The sequence below is a fragment of the Rhinopithecus roxellana genome, chromosome 2 (genome assembly GCF_007565055.1).
Source record: "Rhinopithecus roxellana isolate Shanxi Qingling chromosome 2, ASM756505v1, whole genome shotgun sequence".
NCBI classification, from domain to species: domain Eukaryota; kingdom Metazoa; phylum Chordata; class Mammalia; order Primates; family Cercopithecidae; genus Rhinopithecus; species Rhinopithecus roxellana.
Window position 1 is genome coordinate 162,115,217 of NC_044550.1, and position 12,191 is coordinate 162,127,407.

Here is a 12,191-nt window from a genome sequence, read left to right on the forward strand (position 1 = left end):
ACATATGAACCACTACAAACTATATTATATAGCCATTGTTTCCTTATTTATAGTTGTGTGTTATCAACATGATATACAATTCAAATGTGAGTTTTCAGTCATAGAATACCTGTGAAAGCACCAGTCAGTGTCTGGCACACCACAGGAGGCCTGTGATCTTCTGTTGAATTAATGTATTAATGAAGTGTTGAAGGAAGCTACTATCAACCATTAAGACCTATGGTGAATCTGTGTATTAAGTCAGCTCCTTGGCAAAAGGAGCTCTAATATTTCTTAGCTAGATCTTGTACAAGTTACTTAAAATCTTCCTCCCTTCCCTTCCCTTCCCTTCCCTTCCCTTCCCTTCCCTTCCCTTCCCTTCCCTTCCCTTCCCTTCCCTCCCCTCCCCTCCCCTCCCCTCCCCTCCGCTCCCCTCCCTTCCCTTCCCTTCCCCTCCCCTCCCTTCCCCTCCCTTCCCTTCCCCCCCTTCCCTTCCCTTCCCTTCCCTTCCCTTCCCTTCCCTTCCCTTCCCTTCCCTTCCCATTTTTTTTTGAGACAGAGTTTTACTCTTGTCGCTCAGGCTGGAGTGCTATGGCCTGATCTCGGCTCACTGCAACCTCCGCCTCCCGGGCTCAAATGATTCTCCTGCCTCAGTCTCCCGAGTAGCTGGGATTACAGGTGCACATCAGTATGCCCAGCTAATTTTTTTGTATTTTTAGTGGAGACGGGGTTTCACTACGTTAGCCAGGCTGGTCTTGAATTCCTAACCTCAGGTAATCCACCCGCCTCGGCCTCTCAAAGTGCTGGGATTATAGTTGTGAGCCACCGCACCCGGCCACTGTTTCTTCTCTAATCTCCTCATGAATGAAAGAAGATTTTTTTGTTTGTTTTGGTAATGAAAATGAAGAGCTTAGCAAAGTACCTGTCATAGAGGAAGCATTTCAGTAAAATGCAAGCTATTTTGAAATATCCTCATTGTCACCATGTTTACAAGCAACTCCAGGAGGGATACGTTTGAAAGGAAGATGGCAGAAGGGTGGGCATCTAGGGCATGCCAGTGGGGTATGTGGCAGAAGGGGTCTGGACAGAATGAGTTTGGACTTGACTGGAAGAAAACCACAGTGAGGACTGGGATGGCAAGAAAAAGAGCCAGAAGTTGTTGACGAGACTTTCATTATTTTTCTATGTCTGTTGAATGGCAGCTTATTTTATGTTTCAAACCCAGGTATTTGAAGGGTGGTTCCTTCTCCCCTGCAGTCAATTGTAAGAGAAAGATTGCCTGTTTTGATTCTTTGCTTAATTCAATTCATTCACTAAACATTAAGCTAATCTCTACCTGTGTTTAGCACTGTTATGGGTACTTTTATTATTTGAAATGTAGTGCTTCCCATTTCAATTTTTCACCTGCAATATAAATGATCCCATTTGGGACAAATGATTTGAAGGCTAATACAATGAAGAGGAGGCTAGATAAACACTGTTGCTTTGAACAGGGGCTTAAATTCCCTACACATCAGTGTCTTCATCCATAAAATGGGCAAAAGAATTACCTGCCCCAAAAGGTTGTGAAGGCTAACTCAGCTAATCCTATAAAGTGCTTAGGGTTTCTGACACACATTATATCCTCAATAAATGTTGCTGCCCCATGACAAATCCTGGACCAGATCCAGCCTTGCATGTATGCCTGTGACTGCAAAACATGTTCCTCTTCCTCATGATTTGGGGAAGGGTCATGTATTTAACATTGGCTTTGGATTCAGATATCATTTCTATGCAATCTGAGCTTTGTGATCTGGGGCAGAGGATTTTACATCTCTGAGGTTCTGTTTCCTCATCAGGGGAGTATAGCACGATTTAGTGCTTAGAAGCATGGTCCCCGGAGTCAGACAGATCTGGACTAAAAGCTCCCATCATTCATGTGAATTCATGTGACCCCGAGTTGAGCTGGTAACTTAATATCTCTACACTTTAATATCAAATGCAAAGTGGAAATAATAATAGCATTTATCTCCTAGAGTTATTATGAGGATACATGATACATCATATGCAAATTCCTGTGTATGATACTCAATAATCCCCTTTCTCTTTTGCCTTCTCCTCACCTGTCTTCTTATATGTAAAATACCTAGTATAGTGCCTGAAACTCAAGTAAGGGTAGCTATCATTATTACATTTCTTGTTTCCAAGAGTAATATTCTTATAAGTGATATGTGAATATGAAAAACCTATAAATGATTAAGTAATTCATTTCTGCTGCATTTCCAGATTACACAAAGATAGCCCTCCCTCTTAAATTCTGAGAGCTTGGAGACAATGGCTATATGGTAATCATTTCAGCATCCCCAGGGCATTTGCTATGGTGTCCAGAAAAGCATGAAATGAGATCTATTGGAGAAAGTGTGGAGGGAACAACTATGAAAAACAGGAGACAACTCTAATGCTTCAAATCATTCCAGGTGTGACCCTCCCCACTTACACATGCCCAAAGTGGAAAAAGGATTAATCTTGCTTAAAACAGTTCTCCATAAGTTTCTGGAGTTAGATTATTTGAGTTAGAAAATGAAAACTTACACACCATCTTTTATTGCAACAGGTATTGTGTAAAGAGTTTTGCTGAAGTGTGGTGAGATAGGCTCATATGCGACCAACTGATGCCTCAAACTCATGAGATGAGATATTGAGACCAATTTGAAACAAGAGGCAAGCCTCTTTGAATGAACACTGTGGTCCCTATATTCAGGAGACAGCTAAAATCCAGAGAACTTTTTAATTTGTTAGAGAAGAGGTGAGTGAGTTTTGAAGGAAATTAATGTGCATTATACTCCATTCTACAATAGTGGGAGTCTTAATAAATCTCATATCCAAAAAAGTGCCAACATGGTGAAACGCTGTCTCTACTAAAAATACAAAAATTAGCTAAGCATGGTGGTGCATGTCTGTAATCCCAGCTACTTGGGAGGCTGAGGCAGGAGAATTGCTTGAGCCTGGGAGGTAGAGTTTGCAGTGAGCCGAGATCGGCACTTTAGCCTAGGTGACAGAGTGAGTTAGACACCGTCTCTAAAAAAATATTTAAAAAATCCAAAAAATGCATTATAGAAGTAATTACTTCGATGGGAAGAAGAAATAAGGTACTGAAGGTTTTCCGACTTCCAATAACAAAGTTGTTTTTCCCCTGTAGGAATTTTATTAATGGGTATTTTTTAACTAAAAACATTTAGCTATAAAAATGAAACATAAGAAACCTGGCATTTTTTCTCAAAAACAATCTCTTTCCTTTTTCTATTACGACTAGATGTTCTTATACGTTCTTACCATCTGTTTTTATCTACTTAGCAATTGTCTATCAAAATTTCTGCTATGTGTGAGGCACTGTTCTAAATGTTGGGGCTGTCATAGTGACTAAGAAGGGTAAGCATTCTGACTTCAAGAATCTTTCAATCTTCCAATCTAGTGGGAGGGACAGACATGATATACGTAAGCAACCAAATCAATACAATAATTATGGATTGTGATATGTGATAAAGGAACTAGATACGACACTGAGAGGGAAGTTAACAGGAAGGACTCCCTTCAGAATGCATGGACAGGAAAGGCCTCATGAAATCTGAGATCTGAAGACAGAGAAGACCTGGGGGAAGAGCATTCCAAGCAGAAGGAACAGCGAATGCAAAGTCCTTGAGGAGGAGAGTTTGCTGTGGTCTTGGAAAGTTCAGAGACACCCAAACAAAACAACTGTGCTGCATGTGAACCAGCATTTTTCTTCACGACTAAACTGCTCAATGGTTTGTTTTAATCAATAGCAGATTGCATAACGCAAAATAAGTCTCCTAATTAACATACTGCATTGTGTCTAATTCAGATCATGAAAAGTCACTCTGTAGGAGAAATGCCTGCACCACTTTGAGTAACGACATCATTGAGAGCCACCAAAATTTTAGTTTCTCAGGCAGCATGATGACATTTCAAAAAGTGCACTGGAGTGGCTTCTTACGGCCTCGGGGGAAGGCAAGCACTGGACAAAAACTCTGGGACTCCCATTTTGGCTCATCCACCAAAGAGCCTTGGAACTTCAAACCAGTCATTCTCCCTTCTTAGAACTCAGTTTCCTTCTCATCTGAAATAATTGATAAAGTCACTTTAAATAAGTAAGGGCTATGGTTTATTTCCTGTAGAATGGTTAATGATTTACATGCCATCATCAGTATAATTTGAAAAAGGGGGAAAAAAAGAAAGAGAAAGGAAGAAATAAAAAGAGGAGAAAAACTAAAGAAAAAAAAGAAAGAGAAAAAAAAAACAATGAAGATCTTGCATATGAGTAAGAAAATGCTTAATAAATGGCATATAGTAATCATAACTTTTTAAAAACAGAAGTTTCTATGTCAAAATATGGCAGGGCTACCTGTTTAGTTGCTGGTTCCATCCCTGTCCTACAATTCCTAGTGCTGAAAGCCTGTAATCTGACCCTGGCTCCTCTGATGGCAATAATAAATCTCAATTCAGCCAAAGAACACCAAATGTAATTATTGAATTCTAAAGATGGTCTCCCAAGAGTTCCCATTTCTTATTTTTCAATTGAGCACTGATCTAGGTACTGCTATGAGGAAATTTTGCAGGTGTAATTAAAGCTACATGTCAGTTGACCCTATATAATACAGAGATTATCCAGTGGGCTGACTCAATCAACTGAGCCCTTTAAAAGCAAAATTTTTGCTGGCTGGTTGCAGAACAGAGTTTCCAAACTTGAGAAAAATTCAACACATTTTTTGCTGGCTTTGAAGAAAGAGGAAACAACGTTAGCAGGAATGTGGTCAGTCCTAGGAGATGAGAGTGACCCTTTGCCACCGGACAGCAAAGTAACAGACATCTCAAAAGCACAAATGCAAGAAACAATATTCTCCTAAAATTTGAATGCTCTTGGAAGTACTTTATTTCCCACAGGCTTCAGGTAAGAGTCCAATCCAGCCATCACCTTGATTTTGGTCATGTAACAAACTTAGCAGAGAACCCTGTCATGTTCCCCCAGACCTCTGACCTACACAGTTGTGAGCTAGTAAATGGATTTTGTTTTAAGTTACTAAATTTGTGGTAGTTTGTTACACAGCAATAGAAAATAAATACATCAAATATTTGAAGAAAACAATATGAAAGACACCAAACTCAACTAACATCCAAAGAAACAATATAACAAGTAGAATGTTTTTCTTTAAAAAAAAAAACTATAATTTCTCCAGTAATTTTAAAAATTGTGTTAAGAACATTTAACATATCTATCTTCTTGACAAATTTTTAAGTGTACAATGCAATATTGTTCAATACAGTCATATTGCACAACAGATTTATAGAACTTACTTATTCACCTTGCATAACTAAAACTTTATACCCACTGCACAGGCAACTCCCCATTTTCCCCTTTCCCCAAACTCTGGAGACCACCCTTCTACTCTTTGCTACTATGACTACTTTTGCAAATTCATATATTTGTTTTTTTGTGACTGACTTATTTCATGTAGCACGGTATCCTCAAGATTCATCATGTTGTCACATTTGGCAGGATTTCCTTCTTTTTTGAGGCTGAATAACATTCCATTGTATATATATACTGCATTTTGTTTGTAGAGTCTTTGACTTTGGTATCAGGGTAATACTGGCCTCATAAAGTAAGTCTGGAAGCTTCCCCTCCTCTTCAACTTTTTGGAAACGTTTAAGAAGGATTGGCATTAATTTTTTAATAATTGAATAATAATTTTTATTATCATGTCTTCTCATTCCTAGGAATTTAACTGATAAAAATCAGAACAGAATCTGAAATATAGTCGCACTACAAAATTGGTTCGATTTCTCTCGGGATACCACCACATGTGCTCATAAGTGGGATTTAAATGAGGAGAAAAAAGACACATAGAGGGGAACAACATACACTGGTGCCCTTTGGAGGGCGGAGGATGGGAGGAGGAAGAGGATCAGGAAAAACAACAGATGGGTACTAGGCTTAATATGTGGGTGACGAAATCATCTGTAAAACAAACCACCATTACGCAAGTTTACCTGTGTAACAAACCTGTACTTGTATCCCTGAACTTCAAATAAAAGTTACAATAAAAGGGTCAAAAATTATAAAAAGAATTGCATACTCCTAAGTCATCTACTTATTTAAAAGTGTTTGGTGTAACTCACCAGTGAAGTCGTCTTATTCAATTTCCTTACTAATTATAGATCTGTTCAGGTTTTTAATTTCTTCATAATCCAGTTTTAGTAAGTTGTATGTTTCTAGTAATTTATCTATTTATTCTAGTTTATACAATTTGTTGGGTATAAGTGTTCATAGTAGCCTCTTATGATCCTTTCTATTTCCATGGCATCAGGTAAAATGTTTCCTCTTTCATTTCTGATTTTTTTTTTTTTTTGAGTCTTCTCTCTCTCTCTTTTTTTTTCTTTCAAATCTAGGTATGGGTTTGTCAATTTTGTTGATCTTTTTCAAAATTACTCTTAGTTTTATTTTTTTAAATTGGTTTTCTGTTTTCTATTGTGTTCATTTCTGCTTTAATCTTTGTTCTTTCTTTTTCTAACTGGGTTTAGATTGTTCTTTTTCTACTTTCTTGAGGCACAAAGTTATGCTGTTTATTTGAGATCTTTCTTATTTCAAGGTAGTTGCTTATTGCTATATAATTTCCTCTTACTACTTTTGTTACATCCTATAGGACTTGGTATGTCGTGTTTCTATTTTCAGTTTTCTCAAGATATTCTCAAATTTCCCTTCTGATTTTTTCTTTGATTCACTGGCTGTTCAGGAGTGTGTTGTTTAATTTACATATTTGTGAATTTTCCAGTTTTCTTTAGTTATTGATTTCTAGTTTCATTTCATTGTGGTCAGAAAAAAATATTTAGCATGAGATCGGTCTTCTAAAATTTGTTAAGATTTATTGTGTGACCTAACATGTAATTAATTCAGCACTTGAAAAAAAAAGTAATTATTCTGCTATTTGATGGAATATTCCATATATGTCTCTCGGGTTCATTTGGTCTATAATTGTTTATGTCCTCTGTTTCCTCATTGATTTTCCATATGGAACTTCTATTCATTGTTAAATGTTAGGTATTAAGTATCCTAGTATTGCTATTTCTCCTTTAGTTCTGTCAATGAAATATTTAGATAATTCTAATGTTGGATGAATATATATTTAAAATTGTTACATTTTCCATAAGAATTGATTCTTTTATCCTTATATAATGACATTTTGTGTCTTTTGTGAGAGCTTTGTCTCATAGTCTATTTTGTCTGGCATAAGTATAGGCATGCTACTCTCTTTTGGTTACAATTTGCATGGAACGTTTTTCCATTTCTTCACTTTTAGCTTATATATATTCTTAAGTCTAATGTCAGTCTCCTGTAAACAGCATATAAGATCCTATATTTTATTAATTTTATTTTTATCCATGTAGCCATTTATAATTCGAGAATTTAATTCATTTATATTTAAAGTGATTGTTCATAGGGAAGAACTTACTATTGGCATTTTCTAGTTTTCTGTCTTTTCGTTCTTATGTTCTTTTCCTTTCTTGCCGGTTTCTTTTGTTGATTTTTTTTGTATTGATATGTTTTTGATTACATTTTTACTTACTTTTTAAAAAAATTACTTTTTACTTTCTTTGTGCATATTTTATAGGTATTTTCTTTGTGGTTACATAGGGCTTACATAAAACATCTTATAGTTATAATAGTCTATTTCAGGCTAGTATCAACTTAACTGCATACAGAAACTCTACACTGTTACTTTTCTTCTCCCCACACTTTGTTCTTGATGTTACAATTTATACCTTTTAAAACTGTTTATTCATTAACACATTTTATAGTTATATTTGTACTATTTTTGCCTTTTTAACCTCTAAACAAATTAAAACGTATTTACCCATCACATTACATGTTATGGCATTTTCTTTTTTTTTATAATTTTTTTTTTTTATTATACTTTAAGTTCTAGGGTACATGTGCATAACGTGCAGGTTTGTTACATACGTATACTTGTGCCATGTTGGTGTGCTGCACCCATCAACTCGTCAGCACCCATTAATACATCATTTATATCAGGTATAACTCCCAATGCAATCCCTCCCCCCTCCCCCCAACCATGATAGGCCCCAGTGTGTGATGTTCCCCTTCCCGAGTCCAAGTGATCTCATTGTTCAGTTCCCACCTATGAGTGAGAACATGCGGTGTTTGGTTTTCTGTTCTTGTGATAGTTTGCTAAGAATGATGGTTTCCACCTGCATCCATGTCCCTACAAAGGATGCAAACTCATCCTTTTTTATGGCTGCATAGTATTCCATGGTGTATATGTGCCACATTTTCTGAATCCAGTCTGTCACAGATGGACATTTGGGTTGATTCCAAGTCTTTGCTATTGTGAATAGTGCCGCAATAAACATACGTGTGCATGTGTCTTTATAGCAGCATGATTTATAATCCTTTGGGTATATACCCAGTAGTGGGATGGCTGGGTCATACGGTACATCTAGTTCTAGATCCTTGAGGAATTGCCATACTGTTTTCCATAATGGTTGAACTAGTTTACAATCCCCCCAACAGTGTAAAAGTGTTCCTATTTCTCCACATCCTCTCCAACACCTGTTGTTTCCTGACTTTTGAATGATTGCCATTCTAACTGGTGTGAGATGGTATCTCACTGTGGTTTTGATTTGCATTTCTCTGATGGCGAGTGATGATGAGCATTTCTTCATGTGTCTGTTGGCTGTATGAATGTCTTCTTTTGAGAAATGTCTGTTCATATCCTTTCCCCACTTTTTGATGGGGTTGTTTGTTTTTTTCTTGTATGTATATTTGTTTGAGTTCTTTGTAGATTCTGGATATTAGCCCTTTGTCAGATGAGTAGATTGCAAAAATTTTCTCCCATTCTGTAGGTTGCCTGTTCACTCTGATGGTAGTTTCTTTTGCTGTGCAGAAGCTCTTTAGTTTAATTAGATCCCATTTGTCAATTTTGGCTTTTGCTGCTGTTGCTTTTGGTGTTTTAGACATGAAGTCCTTGCCCATGCCTATGTCCTGAATGGTACTACCTAGGTTTTCTTCTAGGGTTTTTATGGTATTAGGTTTAACATTTAAGTCTCTAATCCATCTTGAATTAATCTTCGTATAAGGGGTAAGGAAAGGATCCAGTTTCAGCTTTCTACTTATAGCTAGCCAATTTTCCCAGCACCATTTATTAAATAGGGAATCCTTTCCCCATTTCTTGTTTCTCTCAGGTTTGTCAAAGATCAGATGGCTGTAGATGTGTGGTATTATTTCTGAGGACTCTGTTCTGTTCCATTGGTCTATATCTCTGTTTTGGTACCAGTACCATGCTGTTTTGGTTACTGTAGCCTTGTAGTATAGTTTGAAGTCAGGTAGCGTGACGCCTCCAGCTTTGTCCTTTTGACTTAGGATTGTCTTGGCAATGCGGGCTCTTTTTTGGTTCCATATGAACTTTAAAGCAGTTTTTTTCCAATTCTGTGAAGAAAGTCATTGTTAGCTTGATGAGGATGGCATTGAATCTATAAATAACCTTGGGCATATGGCCATTTTCACGATATTGATTCTTCCTATCCATGAGCATGGTATGTTCTTCAGTTTGTTTGTGTCCTCTTTGATTTCACTGAGCAGTGGTTTGTAGTTCTCCTTGAAGAGGTCCTTTACATCTCTTGTAAGTTGGATTCCTAGGTATTTTATTCTCTTTGAAACAATTGTGAATGGAAGTTCATTCATGATTTGGCTCTCTGTCTGTTACTGGTGTGTAAGAATGCTTGTGATTTTTGCACATTAATTTTGTATCCTGAGACTTTGCTGAAGTTGCTTATCAGCTTAAGGAGATTTTGGGCTGAGACAATGGGGTTTTCTAAATATACAATCATGTCATCTGCAAACAGGGACAATTTGACTTCTTCTTTTCCTAACTGAATACCACGAAGGTATATACTTTCATATGCTTTTGAATGGATGTTAAGCATCCTTCCTCTTCAACTTGAAGAATTCCCTTTAGCACTTTCTGTAAGGCACATCTATTGGTGAAGAATTCCTTCAGGTTTTGTTTGTCTGGGAAAGTATCATGCCTTCATTTCTGAAGAACAGGTTTTGCTTGTTACAGTATTCTTGGATGACAGTTTCATTCTCAGCACTTTTCATATATCATCTCACTGCCTTCTAGCCTGTCAGATTTCTGCTAAGAAATCTGCCAATGCTGTTATGTATATTTCCTTAGATATAACGAGCTTTCTCTTGCTACTTTCAAAATTCTCTTTGACTTTTAAAAATGTGTATTGTTTTGCTATTTGGTGGAATATTCTGTATATGTCTCTTGGGTTCATTTGGTCTATAATTGCTTATGCCCTCTGTTTCCTCATTGATTTTCCATATGGAACTTCTATTCACCGTTAAATGTTAGGTATTAAAGCATCCCACTATTGCTATTTCTCCCTTAGTTCTGTCAATGTTTGCTTCACATATTTAGATCATTCTAATGTTGGATGAATATATACTTAAAATTGTTACATTTTCCTTAAGAATTGATTCTTTTATCCTTACATAATGACCTTTTGTGTCTTTTGTGACAGCTTTGTCTCAAAGCCTATTTTGTCTGGCATAAATATAGGCACACAGCCCAACTCTTTCCCTGCACCCCAGAAGAAGCTGAGAGCTCCTATTGTTTTTTTGCCCCTAAATATATTTCTATTCCAGTCTGTTAAATGCAGGAAGTGAAAGCCAATGTGATGCTTCTAGAAGGCAGGAGAGGGATGGGAAAAAGCTGATATTTATTAAGTGCATCTAAGTGCCAGACAGAACACTGGGTGCTTTACATACATAATCCCTAATCTGCATAGCAATTCTGTATATTAGGTATCACTGATGCCCAGTACACTTAATAGACATTCTCAAGATTTTCTAGCACCTATAGGGCAAGGACAGAAGAGACATTCCTTTTTCTAACTGTATATGCAGCCCCTGGTTCACTATCTTTCCACTATATGGGTCTGCCCCTTTTCTGATTTTATAATTTTCTAACATATCTTCTCCAAGTTTTTCCCTTTCTAGACATTATTTTCCCTCAAAGGTCAAAAGTAGCCATGCTTCTCTTACAAGAACATTAGAGTATGGTGATGGGAACAGTAAGGCAGGGCAGTATAGTATGGCATAGTCCAATGGCTCCTGCCCCTGCCTGTACAGCAGAATCACCTGGGGAACATGTTAAAAATATATTTATCTGGGCCTCATTCAAGGCCTACTGAATAAAAATATCTGTGCCTGGAACTTCGGGAATATATATTTTAAGAAACCATCAGCATGGATTTGAGAACCATTGGTGTAGTCAGAACTAGGTTTGGATCTTGGCCCTGCCATTTACTTACTTTCCATTTTTCTATCTTGTGTTATATGACAACTGTTAGTCAAGCTAGACTAGGTCATGCTGCAGCAATATATTAGCCCTGAAATCTGATTGTCTTACTACAACAAAGGATTATTTATCACTCTTACTTCACTGCTGGCTTACTGGCCTTAGCATACAGTTTATTTCTGTATTTGTTTTGTATTTACACAATATATAGAAAAATCTTGATTCACACACAAATAGTTTAGCATACTGACTTAGATGCTCACAAGAAAAGAAGCAGAAAAACTGGATGGAAGGTTGTATCACTAACAATATCTAACTCAATTGATGGCATTCCTTAGTTGGGAAGTACTCAGTTTAGAGGTAACTGAACAGGTAGGTTCACTATTTGGTAGAAAATACTTTTCAAATGTCAGTAAAGTTGGGGGTTAAAATAACAGTATTGTATATGTTCAAGAGTGTCATTAAAAAAATCTCAGTTGTCTGTTGTACTTAAAGTTTCAAATCATACATATTTTCTATATATTAGGGAAGGCTAACTTTAATAACAATTATTGTTGAAGTTTTATCAATACTTATAATTTTGTGATTTGTAGTAGAGCTTATTTTAATACACAGCATCACTACTTACCATATGACTATCTGTGTCTTGATAGTAGCACCACATACCTGCCATTTGTCATGTGAGGCCCAAGTACTAACATAATGTATTTTCTTCTTCAAGAGGAGAAAATGGTAGATCCAGGCTCCATTGAGTGTGGGGTAGAGAGAAAGCTAATTGAAATTAAGCTTCCTAGAGATGGCAGGGAAGTTGGGTCTTGAAAAGTTCCATAATCT